Consider the following 13,517-nt stretch of genomic DNA (forward strand, 5'->3'; position numbering starts at 1 on the left):
ATATATAAAAAATTAGTAACGTTATGCGAGCATGTGAAAATACGAATAATAAATAATAAATCAATGGTACTACAACCTTTTTAGGTCTGGGCCTGAGATTTCTGTATCTGTTTCATGATCATTTGATAATCTAGTAGGAAAGTAGGTGATCGATTTTTTGGGTCTAAAGCAAGCCGGTTTCTTCACGATGTTTTCCTTCACCGTTCGAGCGAATGTTAAATGTACCATATATGTAGGGTACATACATATTATATAAAAGTTTAGAGAAGATCGGAGTTTCTCCAAAGCATAATTAAAGTTTATCCACAGATGATACAAAGTATTGTCTTAAGAATCGTTATTCCAGCAAAGTTAATCAAGAACAGTTCATCAAAGAAGTCTAGAAGTTCTAACATTTCTCATTTAAAGGTATAAACTAGCTGTTCAGAGGTGAAGCGTAGTTAGCGTTAACTTTAATTTCTTCAGATTTTTTCTTTTTTACTTTTTAACAAGTTCTTTTCATATTTCATTGATTTTTGTTTTGGAATTGCTGTAGGGTTTATATAACATTACTGTTAACTAACCATTTTATTATTTTAATACTCAACTAACTATTTAACTACTTTTAGGATATCACTGTATCACTGTGGGGATCAAGGACAGGGACAAAGTCAGTCATTGAGTCCTTTACATGACCCACGCGTGACTTCTGGTTGTGTTACAAAGCAGTTTTACTTAATTTAAGTAGTTTTTATATAATTATTATATGAAAATGTTCACAACATCAGCGAGCTAGCCAAATTAGGTATTATAATATTTGTTGTAATTTTTTTCCGTTCGTAAAGTTTTTTGTATATACTATGTACTCCTTCTTTGGCCATGTTTAGTTTAATTGTGTTTTGGTCTTTGTAATTTATATATAATGAAATAAATAAATATATTATTATATTGTCACATTCATTAGTTCCATATGCTAATAGCGCTAAATACTTGAGATTGATGCTAAATTTTGACGGAAAGAAAACGTAAAAAGAAAAGAGCTGAAATAGATATGTTTGTATCTTAGAAACAAATTTACTGACTTATAGAATACTAATAGGTTATCACCCTGTCAATACATAACAAATTGCTTCTTAATAAACAATTGATAAAGCCTGGACATATGGCATTCAACTTTGGGGCTGTACAGCAAAGAGAAATTTAAAAAGAATACAACGGTTTGTCAATTTGGCAATGCACCATGGTATATTAAAAATTAAAGTATCCACAAGGATCTTAACGTGGATACAGTCCTAGATGCGGCGAAACGGTTTGCCTTAGCTCACTTAACAGGCTACAGAGCCATGTGAATGCTGAGGCAATCCAACTACTGGACACAACAGGAATAAGACGTCTAAAGAGACTTAAACCTTTTGAGCTAATAAACCTAGTGTAGTGAATATAAGTGCAAGTGCGGTATATCCGACACACGAACATAGTGTCAAAACATTATAGAACACTAAAACTGTTAATGAACATTACCTTAGTTTAAGCTTAAATTAAGTCAACATAATATTAATAATTATATAACCATAATTTGTATAGGCTAGATTGTACATAATTCATTCAAGTCGCACTCTTTTGTGTACTTTATTGAAGAATTAAAAAACAACATTAATATAGAAAAACTCCAAGTATATTTTCGAAACGCGTAAATAACTTAATAATTATTTATTATGTACATTTGAATATAATAAAGTCGTCAAGATAATCTCTTTCATAAAAATAGCTACTTAACTTAACTATACCCAAGATTCATCTTTTATATTCTCGTGGGTGTTTCACAAGTACGCTTACAATTTATGAAGTAAGCCAGGAAATATAACAAGCTGTTTACTTTTAATACAGTTTAGGCCAGCTTTGAAATATGAGAGGCTGAAATCGACTTAGTTTAGAACAACTTTTAGTACTGACCATTTCTCCAAAACTCTGGCTTTCCCAACGTGGACCAATGCAGTGAAATGTTTATACGTATTGCTCAGAGACGATAAGTCAATGATAAGTATACCATATTTAAAGAAGGTGACCGTTCATACACAGCCACGCAATTATTTTTTATTGATCTTAGACTACACTGAGACAAAGGACTTACTCTAGTTACCTGTTGTTTGTACTTCTTATTTATTTTGATATTATTTTGTATTGTTGAAATAATATTTTTAGTGTTTCGTTGTCGTTACAAGCCTACCCATCGTAACAGGATTTTTATACCACTACGAAAGGATTATTTTTTTTAAAGTTCAAGGGGGTTTGCCCCTCACCTGAGAGGCCAGCGCCCACTGACAAATTCAATGTCAGAGGGCTCGCGAGTGCGTTGCCGGCCTTTTAAAAATTGGTACGCTCTTTTCTTGAAGGACCCTTCAGTGAGCAGCTGGTTCCACATAGTGGCGGTGCTCGGCAAAAACTGCCTTAAAAAACGCTGAGTACCCAACTGATCGTCACTATATTTATTATTTTAGTTATTATTTATATTGTACAAATACAGCTATATTTATTATATTGTACAAATAGTAACAATAAAGATTCCCAATTTTGTATATACCAGTAACCATGTAAACTGAGGCTATATATGGTCAGCCTTGATACCTGGACCTGGCCGCAGAAATACCCGACGTACAGACGTTACAGGTTTAGGAATCTTCAGCAACTGCAACGGCACAAAATTATTTTTCAGCATGAAATTATAACTCATGGTAGTCATACTGACTGCCAACCTTCTAACTGAGGTAATCATACAATGAAAAATAAATGCGTTTATTAAAAACTCATAACCAACCCATTGTTAAAGACGTCAAGAGCGCGGCCTACGATTTATATACAATTATTATTTAACAATTTAATTAGTAAATAATTTGCATGAACTTAGCCGGGGTTAATGTTGGAGCCATATTTTTAGTTTGAGTATTTTTTCTTTAATATTTTACGGCATGTTACTTTTTAACGTCTTATAATTGCTATAACGACAACATTATTAAAATTTATAGACAATTTTAAAAACAAAATTGAAACTCAATATCTCTTAAAAGCTTTAAAGTAAACTAAAAGACATATTCATTAAGCAAGAGCTTTAAGCTCATACAGTTGACGGTATATTTAAAACTTCAATAAAGTCACGCTAAGTTTATATTAACGCCAGCCAAAATACTCGTCTCGGAACTCATATTGCGCTGAGAATATGTGAGAAAAACTGTTTGTCATTAATTGCATATAATTAAAAAATATTTTTACCAACGTCAGTATAGGACGTCATTAGTTTGACCTGTTGTGATATTCAAATGGAGATGATTTTATGGTTCATCAAGCATATCCAAATCCAGGAACTCTAACAACAAAATGACTCCAATTCATTTACTCTGAAGGCATATTATAGGTAACTAATATCGACAGGTATTTTTAAAAGATCATATATTTAATAACTTATTGACCTTACGGATACTTTACCCGAAGGATATCTTTTCATTAGCTAAGCTTTGAGGTGCTATCTATATCTATACAATCCATAGAAAAAGCACCAAAATTGGTTTAGTCCAAAAATTGAGTAAAATATGAATTATTAATGAACGCATAAATAAATCAAAGAAATATGCGCAATTAAAAATCCCTAATCAATTCCATCGGGGTAAATACATTTATTGAATAGGTTGTAAAGGTAAACAAGGATCTGCAGTGACCTAGTTCTACAACTCTTGATTTGAGTTCTGAAATGAGGTTGAATAATTCAAATTGCAAACACGAAACACTATATAGTATTTTTTCAGAAGCATCACTAGAATTTCCGGAAAGATTCTCTCATTTGTCGCAATTTTTTAGACTGCAGAGCATATTAAATCGGCACGAGATGAGATAACATTGCATTTCCGGTTATATGTTGCTTGTCATCTATAAAAACTGTAGGTGGGAGGACAACCAAATACCTTTCATTGAAGAAGCGTATGGAGTAAAGGATTGACGTGTTTTCTAAAAAGGGACAGTAATTTAGGAATATATATATTTTTTATAGCGGTAGCTAATCATACATATGCTAGTCCCGACACTAGAGACATCCTGTGTTATTGGCGACCGTAGTTCGGTGGTAAAAATACAGAGCAGTGAATGATTTATTTTGAACACTTGACGCAATTAAATATTACGCATAAAAATCAAATCAAATTTACAATTTTCTTAACCTACATAGTAATAATAAAATTTATAAAAATAAAATTAAAACACATTTGGCCCCTGTGGCAGTGTGACTTTTAAGGCTTGCAGCCGTATTTCTTCGATACTCCGATACTTATTCGTTGAGCGCGAAAAGCACCAGCTCTGAGGCCCCGGTACTTTGTACTAGGCGCCAACTCAAATCTTTAATTTGCGCCTGTGCACTTGAACCTCACAGCCCAGTCCCTACTTCAAAATTTTCAATGCCGCTTGCCAACGTCTCTTGCGATACCTGTTGGCTCCAAAATGGCAGGAACATTGATGGAGGCAAGAGAGCGGCGTATAATGTCTTAGCGCGGTGTGGAGTGAAAAACGGCTTGCACTGTTTTGACAATGGAGGTGGTGTCCAAGTCTACTTACTTCAAAGCTACAGTGATACGTATTGGGAGTACATATGGGCACTCCTAAGGCTGATGGCTATGCGAAGTGATTCAGAGTCCAAAATGGTGCCACTGTTTGGCGTAGGATAAGCATTAAGCCAATGACCGGCTTTCCTAGACCCCACAGCCACCATCCTTGCCCGGTCTGTTATTGAAGTGTAACTTAATAAGTTTTAAGAGGATCATCCCAGCTCCTTTGTAAGTTGACGCTAGAAGGCAAACTAGATTTGTCAGCAGATGACAGAAACGCTAGAAGAGCTACAGTTGTTATCTTACGTACTCCTAATCCGCCAAAGTGAATAGGGAGCGATGCTTGATTCCAAGATGGTGTTTCAAAACGTATATTTAAAGTAAATTCCAAAGAAGTTTTTAAATTCAAATCACGTAATAGAACTGATTCCATAGAGGGCTACAGGGAAGTACATAAGTTAAGTTGGGAATAAAAAGACAGAGTTTTTAAATTAACAGTGCTGAGTGTGCTATATTATCCAATTGACAGTGAAAAAGATCTTTAAACTTTGATATTGTCAAGTTAATGAATTCTTCAGAAGCTTCTTTGAAAATCGGTGCCCCTAAAAGGTACAGCGATTTTTATTTATTATTTTTATATTTGGGGTTAAGGTGTACAAATTCTCACCATGGAGATATCTTATATTTATGAAAATTTACAGTTAGACCTGTTGAACTAAAATCTGATATAATCTTAGATAGATCTGAAAGTGCAACATCTGCGTCACCTCCTAGGTACCATCGTCAAGATAGACATTAATATTTTTTATATAAACACAAATTTAACATGTAAAACTTATTACTTCAAGTATTACTTCAGTTAATTAACAAACACTTTCTGGAATCAGCTGCCATAAACAAACGTTCGAAAGTTAAAAGTTACTTATATTACTTATCGTGTGGGATTTTACTTTAATTAAATCATAAGGTCCTTAAATATTTTTCTTTATGTTAGTCATGGGCTGGATAAAATAGAGGAACACAATTATTTACAGACATTTAATATTGTCTAGATAACCACGAATACAAATATTCCGTATCATATTTTCAATGTTTTCTAGTCTCTAGATCAAAAATATGTATCAAATATATTCTTTGATAAAATAAGAATTTTCGTCGCGTATTTGAAAATGCGATTCAAGCTTTCAAATCCTTTCAATATCATATCTATCGATGATATTGCGTCGAGATTGGTTAAAGATTTTGTTTCGTACTAGAGCTTCCTGTGGGTCTTATAACCCCTTTTTAATAAAAGTCGTTCGATATAGACGCGGTTTGAAAAAAATATAACGCAGTTTATATGAATCGACGCTTCAAGTGGATGTGGAGCAGCTATCGAATTGTCAACTGTCACATTAACAGTTGACAATTCGATATAGTAATTAAATTCTTTTTTTAACAAGTTTATTACTATGGATACAAGTCTTCTAGTCCGAATAATAGAGTACAAATTTGACTTGAGAGAACATAAATTAAGATCATTTAGTGTACGTGTTAGTAAAACTAATTACATATCTGTACTAAAATATTATAATTAGGTAATGTAACGCCATCTATTGCCGCGAGGTTGTAGTTTTCTATATTCCGCTGGTATTGACGATTTCTAGTAGTGACTCAAGTGTCTAAGCGAGATACATAATTATGTGTGAAGTATGTTGTCTTTGTGAACGCGTCTACAATATTGTAAAAGTTATCATTAAATGTGTGTGGGTTACCTATAATTCCAATCACTGTTCGTTGTTTCAAACTCTGGTGAAATTCATTCATTCAAATGAGAAACTATGTAGTACTAGTATCAGTAACAGTCAAAATTTAGTTGAATCCATTCCAATCACAATCTATCCCCAAGAATCGAGTGTAGAAAACGTATCGTGTGAACGTGTGGACACTTACAAGATCAAGATCGAATTGTAACGGCATTACATTGCGAATCTAGCCTTATGTTTTATTTCACCACATAATTCGTTCTTTCACGTTATATATTATTTTTATATGAATATTCAGTAAGTCGGCTACTATCTATATTATACCCCCAAGTGATAAGGGGTGTGCACCCAAAAAATTTTTTTATTGACATTTTTTTTGTTTTTAGTTTTTTATGATATAACATACAAAAATACATGCAATTGTCACCCCTCTACGATCAACCCTATTTTTTTATTATAGTAGATACTTATTTTTATTGAACTAAACCAGTCAGCTACTTACTTTAAAGAATATTTGGTTAGAGAATTACTATATTTATGTTAAATATTAAGGTGATGGGCGTATAATTAAGACTGACACCACAGCCCGGCTTCTTCAATCTCAAGACCTCTACTAAATTTGTGATCGAGGACAGCACTAAAACCCCACCACCAGCAATCACCAGCGCGATCAGCCGTTCAATCTGCGGCGATTAATAATGTGGGAAGGACATATCAAGCAAATTTAAACATATATTACCTCAATGTAGACACTATTATATACAAAATTAATTCGAAAAGCTCCAAACAAACAACAGCCCTCTTTAAACGACGTCTAAAATAAAGTATCATATTTAATTCAAATGATTTCTTGATAAAACGATTTTAATAAAGAGAAAACATCAAAGACCTACTTCAATAGGCATTTAAATCTCACAGTTGAGTGTCTCAATGTTTATTTATTTCGCCAGCGTAGACTAAACAGCTTGGATTATGAAAAGCGTTAACATCTAGCTAATTATATTTTGTATGGGATATTTTAGGTTCGTTGTCGTCAGTAAAATTATTTAAAGGTATCGATGACGTGTCTCAAAAGCCTGATTAGCGATGTGCGTATAAAGATAAATGATCAAAAATACCATCGATTACATGACCGCACACTTCATAGGGAGGAGACCGTCGCTTTCTTAACTTTCTGAAATAAATATTCGTTGCATAACTTAACAGTGTTGAACTAATTAATAAATTGCGAACCTAAAATGAAATAATAGCAAAGTTATGTTGTTCATGAAAGCGCGAATAATATGAATTAATTACATCGAATCTGAAATCGAAATGACATTTATCAAACAAATATAACATAACAGATGCGTATGTAAAATTTGTGATATCATATTTTCTTGTATAAAAAATTATACATAAAATATATATATGCATAAAAATGCATGCATGTTGTTTTAGAACTTATAAATGAATAAATATGTATTTCTGGCCTGGCTCACCCAATATAAAGTGACATTCGCATGACATTAACAATGCCAGAAGGCTCGCGAATGCCTTACCGACCTTTTAATAATTGGTACGCTTTTTTTTGAAGGACCCTGAGCCAAATTGGTTCGGAAATACGTGACGGACAGCTGGTTCCACACAGTGGTGCCATACGTGCCGTAACGCTTCGTTATGGAACAGACAACGGGTAATAGGAATGGAAAATGTAACATGATATATGTAGGTTAGATATAACCTGGTAGGTTCATGTTGAGGTTTTAAATCATGAAGCAGTTAACAATAATAAAAACGAGTTAAATGAATGCATACAGTGTCGCGAAATCTAAATTAATTTCGGCAGACCACCGAGTTATTGAAGAACCCTTTTGCTGGTAATTTGTTTAAACCCGCACTCGTTACTCGAAAGCCAAACTTACAAGTACTTAGGAATTTTCGTAATTTAATAAAAAAATATTCAATTTACACAGAACTATGGTCTCTTAGAGTGTGTTTTATATTTTGTAAAACGTTCCTTACATCTCGTATTTCAAGTGCCCTGAATATTAATTTTAATTAAATTAACAAACATAACAAAAACGTTAAAACAGCTGTTTTTCTGTGGTCAAACTGCAACAATGCTCCAATAGATTTTTTCTTTCTATATGCACAATTCCATGTGGATTGGTGGTTAAGGGCTTAGTAAAATGAATTAAATAGTTACTGGACTGGGGCAGACACGTATCTGCATAATTTAATTCTCTTTTCCAGGACGAGTAGTTCTACTTCATTCGATCTTAGGACCTTAAGTTTATGTCAATCCATTGTATCAAAATTTGGAATTAGATCGCTCAAATACATTGTTTAACAAAATACCGCATAAAACCCGGTTTTAGCTTAATTAAAATATTCGCTCCAAACCTTTTTCCGTAACAAAATAATCATATCACGAAATTCCTGAGTGGAAATTTTAATGCGACTTACTTTTTATGTATAATCAGCGTGAGTAACCATTTAACTAAGACTACTGAGGTTCAGCTCAACATTTTTTAACTTAAAAAATACGTATCATCATCATCTAGTTACAACAATTACGACAAAACAGTTAAAGACAGCTGAAATTATATCCGTTACAAATATAGCTTTAATGTGGTTTTGATATCTGAATTGTAGTACGTCTACAAACACCTTCATTAGTTTTCATAAATTTAGTTCTTTTCTTGAAGAATTAATTTAGCAAGTTTTCGAAAGATCTAAATGAATTCTAGTAAGGGTCTGCTTAATATATTAATCGTCTACAATGTGTAAATATAACTTTGAACCCTCTATACAAATGATCAGCACTGGTATTTGTTTATTTATTATAAGGAGAAATACAATATAAATTTAAAGTTATGTTCAACAGATTCAAAGATCAATTATAATTGTCTAAAAACATGACAGAACGGAAGACAAGTAGATAATACAATATTAGGAAGACAACACCTAAGAAGACGACATAAATATAAATACTAATCAGTATGAAAATAAATAACGATGGTCCAAAAGTATAAGAATTGTTTTAATTTATTCTTAAATGAAGCAGGAGACAAGTACGAAAACAGAGCCACATGTTAGCGCCAAGTTATGTGCAAGTCAAGAGGCGCGGGAACCACTCGGGAACAGAATAACTTTCGAGTTTAAAGTAAAAGTAAGTACTGACAATTAAAAACTGTTTGATAAATATTATCTCTTCTGGGCGGCAAATATACAGTATAAGTAGCTAAAAAGTTAAATTTGTAAAAGCAATCCATTCCCATAGCTTAGACAAAGACATGAGGTTACCAGAAATCCCAGGTTGAAACCATAATTTCATGTTAAAATTATTAAAAGAGTACCGAGAGTTTTTTACGCCGGCTTTTTCTCTCGGCCTACATCCTCTGTCTTCTTTGCCGATGAGTAGGGATGTCTACCTATTCAAATTAAATGACGTGAAAAAAGTGATACTTGTATCTTATGTTCCATAATAAACATATTTTATTTTTTATTATATTTTACTTAACCAGATAAATCAATTTTAATAATATCATAGAAAATACACCTTTATGAAAAAAGGTTTCGATTTCCCCTTGCCTCATGACAGGATTTAATTTTTATGTGACCTTTTATATCCCCGGAGAGCCTTTCACCGTTAATCCAGCTCTTAAAGGCTCAAGTAAATTGGTAGTTATCCCTCCTGTCATAATACATACACGCTTTGTATTGTCTGTGCAAATGTTATAATAAACAATTTCTTAAATGTGTGTGACTTTGACCACGCTGGTTTGTATTAAATTAAAAAACGAAAAAGTTACTTAAACGATATACGATACAGCCTTAAGCCATTAGTCAAATTAATTTGTAATATTCTTAAGAATATTTCTAAAATATTCGCTTACTACGCCTGATTTTAGGAGCCAACCAGCTTCCCATTTTATGTCTTTAAATTATCTTGTGGAAATGTTATTGCTTCGAAAAGCAGTGAACTAGTATTTCTACCCCTGTGATATCGTTTGCAACCTGACATTTTTGTTATATTCTTATAATCGATATAAATTTAAATTATTGACCGTTTAATATAAAATATTATTATTTATATATAGGAACCATGCTTAACCTTTAAAAATGCTGGTTCCCAGACTTAGCCATTATTGTGTTAGGGGTGACCAGACTCTACCGAGAAACAAGAATAAAAAGGACAAACATTATTTCTATTTAATTTAATTTATCTTTACTTTGAGTATTGGATGAAAAATTTTGACAATTTTGTGAGTATATGCGTGGGTATGTATGCCCGTGTTTGAGTGAACACAGGAAAATATTTAACCGTTTAATAGATTCATGGACATTCTAAAAGGCTAAATTTATTAAAGTTATGACAAAAGAATCCCCCACAATAGTCAGAACTCTTTTTGTCAATTATATATTTTATGCAGAAACCCAAAAAAAAACAGTTTATTAAAATCAACACCTTTTTAAAGATATAAGTTAAAATTTTAAAAATATAGCCAACACGAATTACACCACATATACGAAGAACATTATGTACCAAGACAATTCACTTGTAATTTATTGGTGATGTGGTGGTGAATGTGTGTGTGTGAGTATGTTTTAATGTGATCTTAAAAATCCATTCGATATGCTTATCTCCTCCAAAAAGATAACATGGCTTTTCTTATGGAATAAAAGAAGAATTTTTAATAAAGTAACTTTTTATTATAAATTGTTAAATTTCTATGATTTAATCAGAATATCCATTTTAAGGATTTAGCTTTTTCTGAGGATTTTTAGTCAAACGTGAAACTTCTTAAAAATATAAACAGTCTTTAAGAGGGATTATTTTATAAGCTAGGGCTGTGTAGGAATGATTCTCTATTGTAGATATGTTAAGAAAATCTAACTCAAATTTTTGTTTATGTTTTAATAGAACAATAATGTCTTTGGTGTTTTACGTTCAAATAAAATGTATTTAATATAAACACCACTTTTTATTCAGCAGTCGTGGTCAGCGTCCCGCTATATTATTATATAATGATAACTGAAGATTTGTCAAATGGCCAAGCAAGCTGGAGTGTAATCCCCATGGATCCTCCCAGGCAATCGACGTACTACCAAAAGCAAAGAAAGCTGGGATGAAATTTCCTAAAACAATATATATCATATATATGAGCCTTAGTGACCATGAGACAATGATCACATACATTTTTCGTTAAGGATGAAAGCTATTTCGAGCTTTTTAAAATTCACTTCTTTGTATTTCTTAAGATTGTTAAAGATAACAGTAACAGAGGCACTTTTCCCAAGGCTCATCTTAGTGGTTAACGCATATGACGCGTACTCTGGAGGTTCTGGGGTCGATAATCGGCGAAACAATAATGTTCATTAAGTGTATTTCCACCATACATCAACAGAGTTACAAGACCGAAAATTTATCCTGCACACATAAGAAAACGTTACGACTGATATGTTACATTCAAATCCCTATTTCAACAATTGTAAATATCCTAAGAAACAACATGTTTTTAAACTAAAAATATTCTTTATTTCGGACGAGGTAACCCTATACATAAAAGGCGTAGGTACATAAATGTAAAAGCCTTTTTATCGCTACAAATAGCCTATTCATCAAAATCAGAGATAGCAGAGAAAAGGCATTTTTAAATTTAAGACCAAACACAATACATTACATATAAAGAATTTAGGTTATAATAATAATTATTTATTCAGTCATAATATAGTTCAAAATTAAAAAGCGGTCTGGTTTTTCAGGCATTACTTTTCGTATAGATCCACTATATATAATGTTTTCCATTGATTTGTTGGATTCATTCAGAACTATTCATCCAAAAAATACATTACAAAACACATTTTTACTTTTATAATATATACAACTTTTTTGTCTAGAAGTCAAACGTCCAACTACTACTCCATAAACTCTACATGAACTAAAACTTACGATCAGACGCAATGGCTAGCGATGTCCATGACAAAAATAAACCAAAGTTAGTCTCATCGTTGGCACGCAACGTTTACACTTTATGTTAACTAATTTTACACTTTTATAGCACTAAAAGTTTCACGAACGTGTATATTCAACACAATACGACACATCCCACCCGTTCGGCGACTTGGCATCAACTGAGCTCTCAAATCTGAAAATACACAAAGCTGAAAGGGAAACATGTTTTATCTCTCTTTCATCGCTGAATGCAGTGGTTTCAGATTGTTCATGAGTTTCAGTTTTTTCTTAGCGCAGTGCCGTTCAAAATATTTATAGACAATATGAAAAGACTGTTGGTGAAAATGTCTTGCGAGATTGCGGAATGTGTTATTAATATCCATTATTGTTTTCAATCTCTTCATATATAAACCAGCTAGTATAATATTAATGCTAAAGTACCCTAGTAATACAGCTTTTTCCTTTCACAATGGCCTGAATAAAATATTGCTGTTGACACCCTTCATCTTGATACAGATTTATTTCGATTCCTTTATTATTTCTTTAGTAATGGCTAATAGTGAAGCTGTAATATATGCCATTAACAAATGTACTATAAAAACAATGTTTGTCTTCAATTTAAATTTCTCTAGTACACATTCTAATATAAATGTGTGATAAATTATGTTATACTATGTAAAGGTGCGAAGAGTAGTGGATGCGTAAAGCTAGAAACAGAGAAGAGTGGAAGCCGTTAGAGAAGGCCTATGTTCAAGGACAAGCTGTATAAAAAAATCAACCGGCTTGCCGATTAGTTATTAGTATTTATATTTCTTGTTAATTTTTTAGTACTTCACATTTTTATGTACTAATTTAAGTATTTTCAGCAATAAAGGCTTTTATTATTATTATATGTGAAGGGAAATGGTGTACGGTTATGAATTGTGAGAAAATTGTGTTTCCGTTTCGTGAAAATTCACCGGTCCACCTCACGCATTAATTTCTGAAAATTCTAGAATTTTCTCTCGCGCGTGCTTTCGGCTGCATTGCTGGAAAATGCAATCGGTTCAAATACCGGAAGTATATGGCAAAAGTTTATAAGTTCGAATATCAAAAATGTGTATGTAAAAGAAGACGATGTTGGGTAGCATCATTGCATGAAAACCATTTTGTAATTATTATGGCTAAGTGACAATTCGAATAGATTTAATTTAACAAATATAAATTATTGAGTCTTATATAAAAATTAAAGGATTTAGTTAAAAAAATTTGTCATGTTAATCGTAT

At 32.4% G+C, this 13,517-nt stretch overlaps 1 protein-coding gene across 1 annotated transcript in view; it reads right to left on the reverse strand.

Annotated features, from left to right (window-relative positions):
• The window catches only part of LOC123707664, a 114,493-nt gene extending 102,082 nt beyond the window's left edge, over positions 1-12,411 (reverse strand). The window contains exon 1 of the mRNA XM_045657925.1: positions 12,249-12,411. The gene's annotated coding sequence lies outside the window, so the exon portion shown is untranslated. The remainder of the gene's footprint in view (positions 1-12,248) is intronic.
• Between the last annotated feature and the right edge of the window lie 1,106 nt (positions 12,412-13,517).

Source organism: Pieris brassicae, chromosome 3, assembly GCF_905147105.1.
Source record: "Pieris brassicae chromosome 3, ilPieBrab1.1, whole genome shotgun sequence".
NCBI lineage: Eukaryota > Metazoa > Arthropoda > Insecta > Lepidoptera > Pieridae > Pieris > Pieris brassicae.